Genomic DNA, 11497 nt, shown 5'->3' on the forward strand with positions numbered 1-11497 from the left:
TCCCTGATGGATTAAAGTACCCTGGTCCTGCTCCTACATTTAAGAACATAAGAACATAAGAGACGCCAATGTTGGATCAGGCCAAAGGCCCATCCAGTCCAACACTCTGTGTCACACAGTGGCCAGAAATACCAGTGCCATCAGGAGGTCCAGCAGTGGGGCCAGGACATTAGAAGCCCTCCCACTGTTGACCCCCCCCCCAAGCACCAAGAAGACAGAGCATCACTTGCCCCAGAGCCCCTAGCTATACCTTGTGGCTAATAGCCACTGATGGACCTCTGCTCCATATGCTTATCTAATTCCCTTTTGAAGCCGTCCATGCTTGTAGCACCCACCACTTCCTGTGGCAGTGAATTCCATGTGTTAATCACTCTTTGGGTGAAGAAGTACTTCCTTTTATCCGTTCTAACCCGACCGCTCTGCAGTTTCATGGAGTGCCCACGAGTTCTTGTATTGTGAGAAAGGGAGAAAAGTACCTCTTTCTTTACCTGCTCTTTCCCATGCATAATCTTATAAACCTCGATCATGTCACCCCTTAGTCGTCTTTTCTCCAAGCTAAAGAGCCCTAAGCGCTTTAACCTTTCCTCATAGGGAAAGTGTTCCAACCCTTTTATCATTCGAGTTGCCCTTTTCTGCACTTTTTCCAAAGCTATAATATCCTTTTTAAGGTGTGGTGCCCAGAACTGCACACAGTATTCCAAATGAGGTCTCACCATTGATTTATATAGGGGCATTATTATATTGGCTGATCTGTTTTCAATACCCTTCCTAATAATCCCCAGCATAGCATTGGCCTTCTTTATTGCAGTCACACACTGTCTCGACATTTTCAGTGAGTTATCTACTACAACTCCAAGATCTCTCTCTTGCTCAGTCTCTGCCAGTTCAGACCCCATCAATGTGTATTTATATTTAGGATTTTTGGCTCCAATGTGCATCACCTTGCACTTGGTCACATTGAACCCCATTTGCCATGTTGATGCCCACTCGCCCATCCTTGACAGATCCCCTTGGAGTGCCTCACAATCCTCACTGGTTTTCACCACCCTGAACAACTTTGTATCATCCGCAAATTTAGCCACTTCACTGCTTACTCCCATCTCCAAATCATTAATGAACAAGTTAAAAAGCAGTGGACCAAATACTGATCCCTGTGGTACCCCACTGCTTACCACCCTCCACTAAGAAAATTGCCCATTTATACTCACTCTCTGTTTTCTATTAATTAGCCAGGTTTTGATCCATAAAAGGACTTGTCCTTTTATCCCATGATTTTTGAGCTTACTTAGGAGCCTTTGATGAGGAACTTTATCGAAAACTTTCTGGAAGTCAAGGTAAACAATATCTATTGGATCCCCCTTGTCCACATGTTTGTTCACTCCCTCAAAGAACACTAACAGGTTAGTGAGACAAGATCTTCCCTTACAGAACCCGTGCTGAGTCTGCCTCAATAGGTTTTGTTCATCTATGTGCCTACTAATTCTTTCCTTAATAATGGTTTCTTTCCACCAATTTACCCAGTATCGATGTCACACTGACTGGCCTGTAATTTCCTGGATCTCCTCTGGAACCTGTTTTAGAGATGGGAGTGACATTTGCTACCTTCCAGTCCTCAGGAATGGAGGCTGATTTTAAGGAAAGATTACATATTTTTGTCAGGAGATCCAGAAGTTCACATTTGAGTTCTTTCAGAACTCTTGGATGTATGCCATCTGGGCCTGGTGATTTATCAGTTTTTAAGTTGTCTATCATTGCTTTCAGACAGTATCCATTTATACCCCCACTTTTCTCCCCAAAGTGGCTTACAGATTTCGGCTTCTCTATCTTATCCTCACAATGACTCTGACTGGCCCAAGGTCACCCAGCAAGCTTCCATGGCAGAGTGGGGATTCGAACTTGGGTCTCCCAGATCCTAGATCAACACTCTGACTGCTATACCACGCTGCTCAAAAACTGTGAATATCTATCAAATCTACCAATAAGCCTTGGAAAGTGAGCCACATAGGTGAATGGATTCATTAATAAATGCATCCAGCAAAATCATTTGCAAGGAAATTCCTTTAGCATCTCCAGCTCAAATTCCATTGTGCGGGTGCAGCTCTGGGAAAGTGTGTGCAATCAATGGGATTTAAGCATATGTAAACATGTACCCAACATCTTTGGGTTGTGGTTTTAGAGCAAATTCACAAGAGTTTGGGGGAAAGGGTGTTTTATTATGCAATGCATTGCTTAGCGGTCAATCACACCATGCGCATGGATAAGGTCCCAGTCAAATCCCCTCCATCTCCATTTCAAGCCACCTTTCAAGGGGGTGGGGTGGGAAAAGATGCCTTGGGATCTTGGGCTATGACTACCAGTCAGCATTGGCAGTGCTGGGCGGCAGTGATGGTCTGCCACCATAAGACAGCTACATCTGTGTGCCCAGACAACAGCTGTATTGCCACGAACCTCTGTTCCCTTTAAAAAGGACTCTCATTCTCTTGATGCCTCTCACTAATCATGTCCACACATGCCCACAAAGAGTGCAAAAGATGCTCGAAGGCACATTCAGTATCAGGTGTGCACAGAGTTATGGTGGCATGCAGGGTGGATCATTTGCCAATTTGGAGAGAGAGGATTCTGGACAGCCTGCATGGAGTGAACATGAGACCAGGATCGGGGAGATCGGGCCTCTCATCTCCACTTAGCCGAGCAGCTCCCCCATGACCCTTCCCTCTTAACTGAGTTTGCCTCCACTGGGGAAAATAATCCCCCCCTAAAGTTACTGCAAAAAACTCTGTGTGTGTGAAACATGTATTGTAGATTGTTATGGGTAGATAATTCCCTAAACCAGAAAGTCAGAGGAAGGGGAGATACAGACCCATCCTTTCTTATCCCTCCCATCACAGCATGTTGGACTAGGAGTCTGTGGGAAACAATCACAGAGGTGACACAAACACACACACACAGTCTAATCTGAATCTATGCCCAACTGTGCCAACCACAAGCCTTCCCCTGGCCCACCCCATGCTCTGCCTGGATCCACTGGCCCTGCATTCCCAGAGGCGTGTATTCCAGCAAGCCCAGTATCATCTCCAGGACAAAAGTGTTGGCTTATTCTGCAACATAATCTACATCAAAGCCTTGGGGCTGGCCAGCTTGAAAAGGCCCAAGATGCTTTTTAACTTCTTATCGGGCCTGTGCTTAGGGGGAGCCATAAATTCCACAGGTCGCTCTCCCACAGGGTTCCTGCTCTCCCCACCCCCCCTTCTTGGCCACCAAAAGCATTCAGAGAGATTTTTTTAAAAAATCCAGCTTGCAAACAAAGCCCTCAAGGGAAGGGAAGGGACGGGGTAGGAGGAGAAGGCAGCTCCAAGTGAACCCTGCTGAGCTGACTTTCACAAAGCACCCAGGGGTGAAGGAAAAAAAACATTGCTGGCGGAGAAGACTCCAGAGCTGGAGAAGGCCCCGAAGCCTAAGGCAAGACCTGGGCTACCTCAATCCTTTCCCTGCCCTGACTAGGGTTCGAAAGCCACGTCTTACATTTCTCTGGGTGCATACAGTGACATAGGGTGTGGCTGTGGCAAACACATGCTTGCAGATGAAGACACACACACCCCTTTCTCTTCACACACTCTCTTCAGTTGAAGACCACCTCTGATTATTCCTCTGGAACATCTACATGTCAAGTGGCTATTATTATTAAATGGGCCTGTATAATGCAAGCTAAAGTTACAAAGTCCTTGTCTTTCCTTTTTTGTTCTTTAGGGGAAGCACTTCTGCTGTCTGGAGAACACTGAATTAATCATGAGATATTAAGGAACAAAAATAGAAGGCAGAATCAAAACATGGGATGATCTTTTCAGGTTGGGAAACTGGGCTCAAACTAAGGAAATGAATTTTAACAGAGATTAACGTTTGGCATTTAGGTAGGAAAAACCAAATGCATGATTACAGGATGGGGGAGAACTATCTTGACGGTAGCACTTGCAAAAAGGATCTAGGGGTCTTAGCAGACCGTACACGGGACGTGAGTCAGCACTGTGATGTGGTAACTAAAAAGGCAAATGCGATTTTGGGCTGCATCAACAGAAGTGGAGTGTTCAGATCATGTGAAGTGATAGTAACATTTTACTCTTCCTTTCCTTCCACGGCTTTTATTTTTTTGTCCCAGTTTAACTCTGCATATATCATACTATGTGATCCAGTTATTCCATTCTGAGCCCGTGGAGAGATTGGAGGAACTCTGCATACAGTTTACCTTGCTGAGAATCTTGCTGTCCTGCAGAGATATGCCCCCTTCCCCAATTAAGAACATAAGAACATAAGAGATGCCAATGTTGGATCAGGCCAAAGGCCCATCCAGTCCAACACTCTATGTCACACAGTGGCCAGAAATACCAGTGCCATCAGGAGGTCCAGCAGTGGGGCCAGGACATTAGAAGCCCTCCCACTGTTGACCCCCCCCCCCCAAGCACCAAGAAGACAGAGCATCACTTGCCCCAGAGTCCCTATCTATACCTTGTGGCTAATAGCCACTGATGGACCTCTGCTCCATATGCCTATCTAATTCCCTTTTGAAGCCATCCATTCTTGTAGCCTACACCACCTCCTGTGGCAGTGAATTCCATGTGTTAATCACTCTTTGGGTGAAGAAGTACGGTACTTCCTTTTATCCGTTCTAACCTGACCGCTCAGCAATTTCATGGAGTGCCCACGAGTTCTTGTATTGTGAGAAAGGGAGAAAAGTACCTCTTTCTCTACCTGCTCTTTCCCATGCATAATCTTATAGACCTCAATCATGTCACCCCTCAGTCGTCGTTTCTCCAAGCTAAAGAGCCCTAAGCGCCTTAACCTTTCCTCATAGGGAAAGTGTTCCAACCCTTTTAGCATTCGAGTTGCCCTTTTCTGCACTTTTTCCAAAGCTATAATATCCTTTTTAAGGTGTGGTGACCAGAACTGCACACAGTATTCCAAATGAGGTCTCACCATTGATTTATATAGGGGCATTATGATATTGGCTGATCTGTTTACAATACCCTTCCTAATAATCCCCAGCATAGCATTGGCCTTCTTTATTGCAGTCACACACTGTCTCGACATTTTCAGTGAGTTATCCACTACAACTCCAAGATCTCTCTCTTGCTCAGTCTCTGCCAGTTCAGACCCCATCAATGTGGGGATTTTTGGCTCCAATGTGCATCACCTTGCACTTGGCCACATTGAACCCCATTTGCCATGTTGACGCCCACTTGCCCATCCTTGACAGATCCCTTTGGAGTGCCTCACAATCCTCACTGGTTTTCACCACCCTGAACAACTCCGTATCATCCACAAATTTAGCCACTTCACTGCTTACTCCCAACTCCAAATCATGAATGAACAAGTTAAAAAGCAGTGGACCAAGTACTGATCCCTGCGGTACCCCACCCTCCCCTGAGAGAACTGCCCATTTATACTCACTAAACAATATATATTGGATCCCCCTTGTCCACATGTTTGTTCACCCCCTCAAAGAACACTAACAGGTTAGTGAGACAAGACCTTCCCTTACAGAACCCGTGCTGAGTCTGCCTCAATAGGTTTTGTTCATCTATGTGCCTACTAATTCTTTCCTTAATAATGGTTTCCACTAATTTTTGTCTTTCAGTTTTAGGACCTCCTGTCTTGTCACCTCAATCTGACTCAGGTCTTTCAGCACCCCTCCCGAAATCAGTGGTTCTGGAGTGGGCAAGCACTTCTCATCTTCCACAGTGAAGACAGAGGCAAAAAAAATGCATTTAGCTTCTCAGCCATTTCCCTATCATCCTTCAGTACTCCTTTTACCCCTTGGTCATCCAAGGGCCCCACTGCCTCTCTGGCTGGTTTACGTTTTTTGCTATATGATCCTCATATTCCCTTTTTGCCTGCCTGACCACAGACTTGCATTTTATTGGCCACAGCTTGTGTTCCGTTTTGCTGAGCTGTCCTTCTTGCAGCAACACAACACCATCTGTGAAGCATCCTGGATCCACCTTCCACTCTGTTCTGTGGCCTTCCTTTCGGCCACTGAGTCCAAGGCATCCCAAACAACCACCAAGTCTGGGGCTGCACTGAAGGATGCTTTAGGGATCTTGCATTTACATCCAGCTGCGAATTAGGGCTGTCTGCTGGGGTTTCCAGCCATTTCCCTGCAGTGGTGAGGACAGCAAACGTATATGCTTAACATCCACCGCCAGTTGTTTGAATGTTAATCATTGGACTATTTACAATATGCTCCTCATCCACCGCCAGTTGTTTGAACTCCTTCTCTCAGTAAAAACAAACCTCTTGCTGCAAGGAGTGCTCTAAATAAAAAAGGGAATTCTGATTTGATCCCAAGGATCGTGTACCTTTCTGGATGAATGCATAGAGGGTGGGGGGAGCTTGCAAAGCTATCTGGAGGGGGCAAATAGTTAAAATGCAAACTATTTTTTCGTCAGCCACAAAGACTGGACGTTCTTTCCCCCCCTTTTTAAATTACACGGCTCTCTTGGCCTCAGTCTTGAGCCTAAACATTCCTTTTCTGATGATGGTGACCTCCTTTGGTTAGCTTGAGACTGCAGTTTTGGGATGTGCAGGTGCCACCTGGTGTTTGAAGGAGAAAGGCTAGAAGGACATCAGAAAGTGGCAGCCCTTTGAAACGTAAAACATTCTTCTTCCTTCATCAAGGTTGTTTCAGGAGGGCAGCCCTGCTGGTCAGATTTGAGTCCAGGAACACCTTACAGATTTGGGGCGATATAAGCTTTCCAGACTGAAAGCTCCCTTCATCAGAGACGAGTCAGAATGGAGCTCTGGTCTTTCTATCCCAGCCCCAGCCAGAAGGTGGGAGGGATGTTGCGAAGAAGGAACTCAGGATGTGCAGAGCTACAATCCCTTCCCACTCAGTATCTGATGAAGGGAGTCTTGACTCTCGAAGAAAGCTCATCTCCCCCCCACCCCAGTCCTGCTGGTCTCGAAGGTGCTCCTGGACTCCAGTCGAGCTGCTCTTCCTCCATGAAGCCTAGAAAGGGATGTTCGCCGATCCCGCCGATCCCGCTGGATGATCCCTGCTGCTGCTGCTCCCGCACGCCCCGGCGGCCCGGGCCCTCCCCTTGCCCTGTCTCCGGGGTCGGCATGCGGGTTTCACAAGGGGGGGGGGGCGGTCGTGTGCAGGCGCCCGCCCGTGTGTTGTGCGCCAGACCTCCTCCTCCTCCTCCTCGGGGCAAAACGGTTTGCTGCTGCGGGGCTCCGGCTTGAGCTTGCCCGGAGGGAGGGTTCTTTTCGAGGCGGTGCTGGAAGAACCTCGAGAGCGCTTCAGGTCTCACAAAGCGGTTTGGTTTCTGAATGGCAGCCGAGGAGCGGCGAGGAGGCAAGAGTGGCAGGCTCGCTCGGGGAAAGGAGGGGTCCTGGCCCGCTCAGAAGCTCTCCTTCCTCGCCCCGGGCAGGGCTCGTCCTTTCCCACGAATCCACCCCGTTTCCCCCGCTCCTTCGAGGAAGTGAAGGGGTGGCTGAAGGTGCCCAAGGGGAGGGGGGAGGGAAGCCTCTCCCCCCCCCAAGCGGGTAGGTGTGGCTGTCCCGCCCCTTCTTCGCCAGAACAAGAAGCTGCGAAGCCCCCTCTTGAGGGACCCGGGCAGGTTGCTAAACTCTCCCTCCCCAGGGAAGTTGGCCTCCCTGGTTTGTCCACAGGATCCCGAGAAGGGAGGGAGGAAACAGTTCAACCTTGTTTGATTCATTTACAGCCCGCCTTTCAATCCCCAGTGGGGCCCCAAAGCAGCTTCCATCCTTCTCCTCGCCTCCATTTCATCCTCACAAGAACCGTGTGTGTGTGTGTGTGTGTGTGTGTGTGTGTGTGTGTGTGTGTGTGTGTGTGACTGGCTCGAGGTCACCCAGCGAGCTTCCATGGCTGAGGTGGGGATTCGAACCTGGCTCTCCCAGATTCCAGTCTGGCACTCTCAGCAGCTCCAGCACGCTGGCTCTTGTTCGTCCATCTATACTGCCTGAGAGCAAAGACTTCTCTCCTTCTCTGGGGAGACATGGGACGGTCAGACTCCCCCGGGGGACCCTTCCCGAGTGCGGGTCCCAGAAGCGGGGGTCGAGATGGCTCCCGACAGACCACTCAGAATTGCATAGACCTCAGTCGTGCGTCCATGGGGGGGGGGGGACTGAGGGAGTTCCTGGCTATGCGAACCTTTCTTCGACTTTCTTTGGGGTAAAGGTAAAGGTTCCCTCGTTCGAAAGCCAGTCGAATCCGACTCTAGGGTTGCGGTGCTCATCTCCGTTTCAAAGCCGAAGAGCCAGCGCTGTCCGAAGACGCACGGAACGCTGTTCCCTTCCCACTGAAGTGGTCCATATTTATCTACTTGCAATTTCTTGCTTTCGAACTGCTAGGTTGGCAGGAGCTGGAACTAGAGACGGGAGCTCACTCCATCGTGCGGCACACTCGGGTCTCGAACTGCTGAACTACCGACCTTCCACAGCCTGCAGTTCAGCGTCTTAACCACTTGAGCCACCACATTTGGGGGCGGGGAACCAAATCGACTCCAGAACCGTTGGTTTCTTTCCCGGGCTGCGCTTTTCCCCTGCCCTGGCTTGTAGACTTCGAAACCAAAAAATCTTTCAGAATTGCAAGAAATGAAAAGAAATACTTAGAAAACAAGTCAATGACACGGTCTCTTAAACGATTTTCGTTCCAGCCAGTCACTGGAAACTTCCGGGACTGCGTTCAGAAAATGCTCCCGGTCGGACTCTGGCGAACCTCCACTACCATCTGGCGCGATCTCTGGGGATCAAAGAACGATACCAGAAGGAGGACGCCTCTCCCGCGGGGTAAAAAGAGTGGGGCAACACCCCCCCGCGCGCGCGCATCTTGTCAAGGGGGAAAGGGGCTGGTTAAGGAGAGCGACTCATCTGGCTGGGCTAACCTGGAGCTTCTGCAACCCTCTCCTCCTCCTTCCCCCCGCCCCCCGCGCTTCGTTTGCAAAGAGCTTAGCGGGCCCCATTTTATATCTGTCCCTGGAAAGGAAAGGCCGGGGTTGTCCCGACAACCCCGGCCCGGGAGGCTCCGGAAGGCAGCAGCAGCCATAAACATTCCTCTTGGTGGTGGCGGCAGCGCAGCGCCTGGTTTGAAGGGGACCTGGAGAGACGCGCCCCCCCCCCTCCGCCAGGAAGGGGAAGGGGCAGGAGGAGGCAACGCCGCCGCGCCGCCTGGCAGCGGATCGGCGCGCCTTCCAGGCCAGGGCCCAGGGCCCAGGACAGCCTCCGCTGCGTGCGGGCGGGACTATCCGACGACGGCTGGGAACCGAGAAGGACAGCAAGCCAGAAAGAACCCCCTAAAGAGCACGAGATACACCGCGAGCCACAGGGAGGGTTTCCAGTTTAAACAATCACGCTTCTGTTACACACGCTAAATAATCCACTTTCAGTCCATTTTCAGTGCACTTTCCAACTGGATTTTACTGTGCGAACTGGCAAAATCCAGTTGGAAATTGCCTTGAAAGTGGATAATTTAGTGTGGGTGTATGACCGCAGCCGCAAATGGACTATGCTGATAAGTCACACTGGAAAGCCCCACCATTGGTGCCCGCCTGTGGGAAACCCATGCGCCTGGAGAAGGTTTGGGACCTGCCTAAAGGCGAACCGCAGTTTGCGACATGCTTGTAACCGGGGTTCTGGGTCGATTGGTTGATTTTCAGCCTTATAGCTCCCCTGTGATTAAAAAAAATATATTTATATATATAATGCCGTCTTTCTACATAAATAGGTCCCCAAGACGGCGAACATGTTAACATTAAAACAGCATTTAGAATAATATATAAAAGAAGTCAATAAAAACATAGAAGCACATAAAGGCACAATACCAAAACCAGAGAAAGGGGCCAATAAAAGTTACTGCGGGTAGGCCACACAAAACACAAAAGTCTTCACCCGCTGGTGGGAGGGCTTCAAGGGGAATCAAAGGGATCCGTGAGGAGGGAGTTCCAGAGTTTGGGCGCCGCCACCAAGAAGGCCCTTTCTGGCGTTGCCGCCCATTGAGCGTCAAATTGCAAGGGGGCACCGTAAGCAGGGGGCTTTCCGTGACCCGAGTGGGCGACTAGATTTCGGCCTTCACACATTTCAAGTCCCCCAAGCAGCTGGCATCCCAGTGGCGGTCTCTCTTGCAACAGCCCTGCAAGCAGGGTTGCCGGCTGCCTGGAGGAAAATACTCCGTCCCTTGAACCGGAGACTTCACGGGATGCAAAACGTCCCGTCATCTCAAGAACGCAAAGCCCTGCCCGCCTCTTTGGCCTTGACGCCCGCTGAACAGAAAGAGGCTTCCTCTGGAGCAAAAACGCCCCGCCAGGCGACACGACGCGCTGTCATCGGGACCGATTCCGTGAGCAGCGGGGACTGGGCTCTGCCGCCGCCGCCGCCGCCGGGGGATTCGTCCGGCAGTGGGTGGGCTTTTCAGATCAGGGTTTCCTTTATCGTCGTCGTTTTATCGAAAGCAGATTTTGGACAGCGCGTTCCCAGTGGGAGCCAGCGGCGTGTACGTAGGGTGGAGGGATGGGGCTTGCGGAAGGTGGGGGCGAAAAGGGGGTCGAAGAGGGTGGGGAGCAAGGCTCCCTCTAAGCTGTGGAGTCCTGTGCGCAAAAATTCTACTTTGTGAGCTCCTGGCATTAAAGCGAGCGATTTGGCCACTACATGAATTAGTTTGCTCTGGAGCCCTCCTTCCTGAGCGGAGACAAAAATGTGTGAGCCGGAGGCTAAAAAACTGTAGGCTAGCTCTCACTAACTTAGCTCAGAGGGAACACTGGCGGGGAGCCGCAGGCAGTTTCATCCAGTCCCCGCCGAAGAGGATGCAGCCCGGCGCCTCTGGACTCCCTTACGCGGGAGTCCACCCCATTGAACGGGGAGGGAGCGACTTCGCGGAGGGGGAGGGGCGCAGGGCTGCCGCCGCCTCGCCCTTGACCCTCAGCAGGGATCATCTCTGTGATGGAGCAGTGGCTGCGGGAAACGGACGGAGCCTCCTCCCCAAGCGACATGAGCCGTGTACTTTCCAAGTGACTCCAGCTAGCTCCTACTCAAAGCCCAACACTTCCAAGTCGAAGAAGAAGAAGAAGAAGAAGAAGAAGAAGAAGAAGAAGAAGAAGAAGAAGAAGAAGAAGAAGAAGAAGAAGAAGAAGAAGAAGAGGAAGAGGAGGAGGAGGAGGAGGAGGAGGAGACTGGATTTATTCAGAGTCTCAAAGCGGCTTACAAACTCCTTTCCCTTCCCCTCCCCACAACAGACACCCTGTGAGGTAGATGAGGCTGAGAGAGCTCTGACCGAAACTGCTCTTTTTCAAGAACACCTCTTGTCAGAACTATGGTCATCCAGCAGCTGCATGTGGAGGAGTGGGGAATCAAACCCGGTTCTCCCAGATTAGAGTCCATGCACTTAACCATTACGCCAGACGCCTATGAATTTCCAGGCAGCCCCTAAGGCAAGTCCTTCGACCCGGGCCTTGGGGGGGGGGGGGGTGGGGGGCGGCGGCGCTGCGGC

Source organism: Gekko japonicus, unplaced genomic scaffold (genome assembly GCF_001447785.1).
Source record: "Gekko japonicus isolate JY-2015 unplaced genomic scaffold, Gekko_japonicus_V1.1 scaffold1477, whole genome shotgun sequence".
Lineage (NCBI taxonomy): Eukaryota > Metazoa > Chordata > Lepidosauria > Squamata > Gekkonidae > Gekko > Gekko japonicus.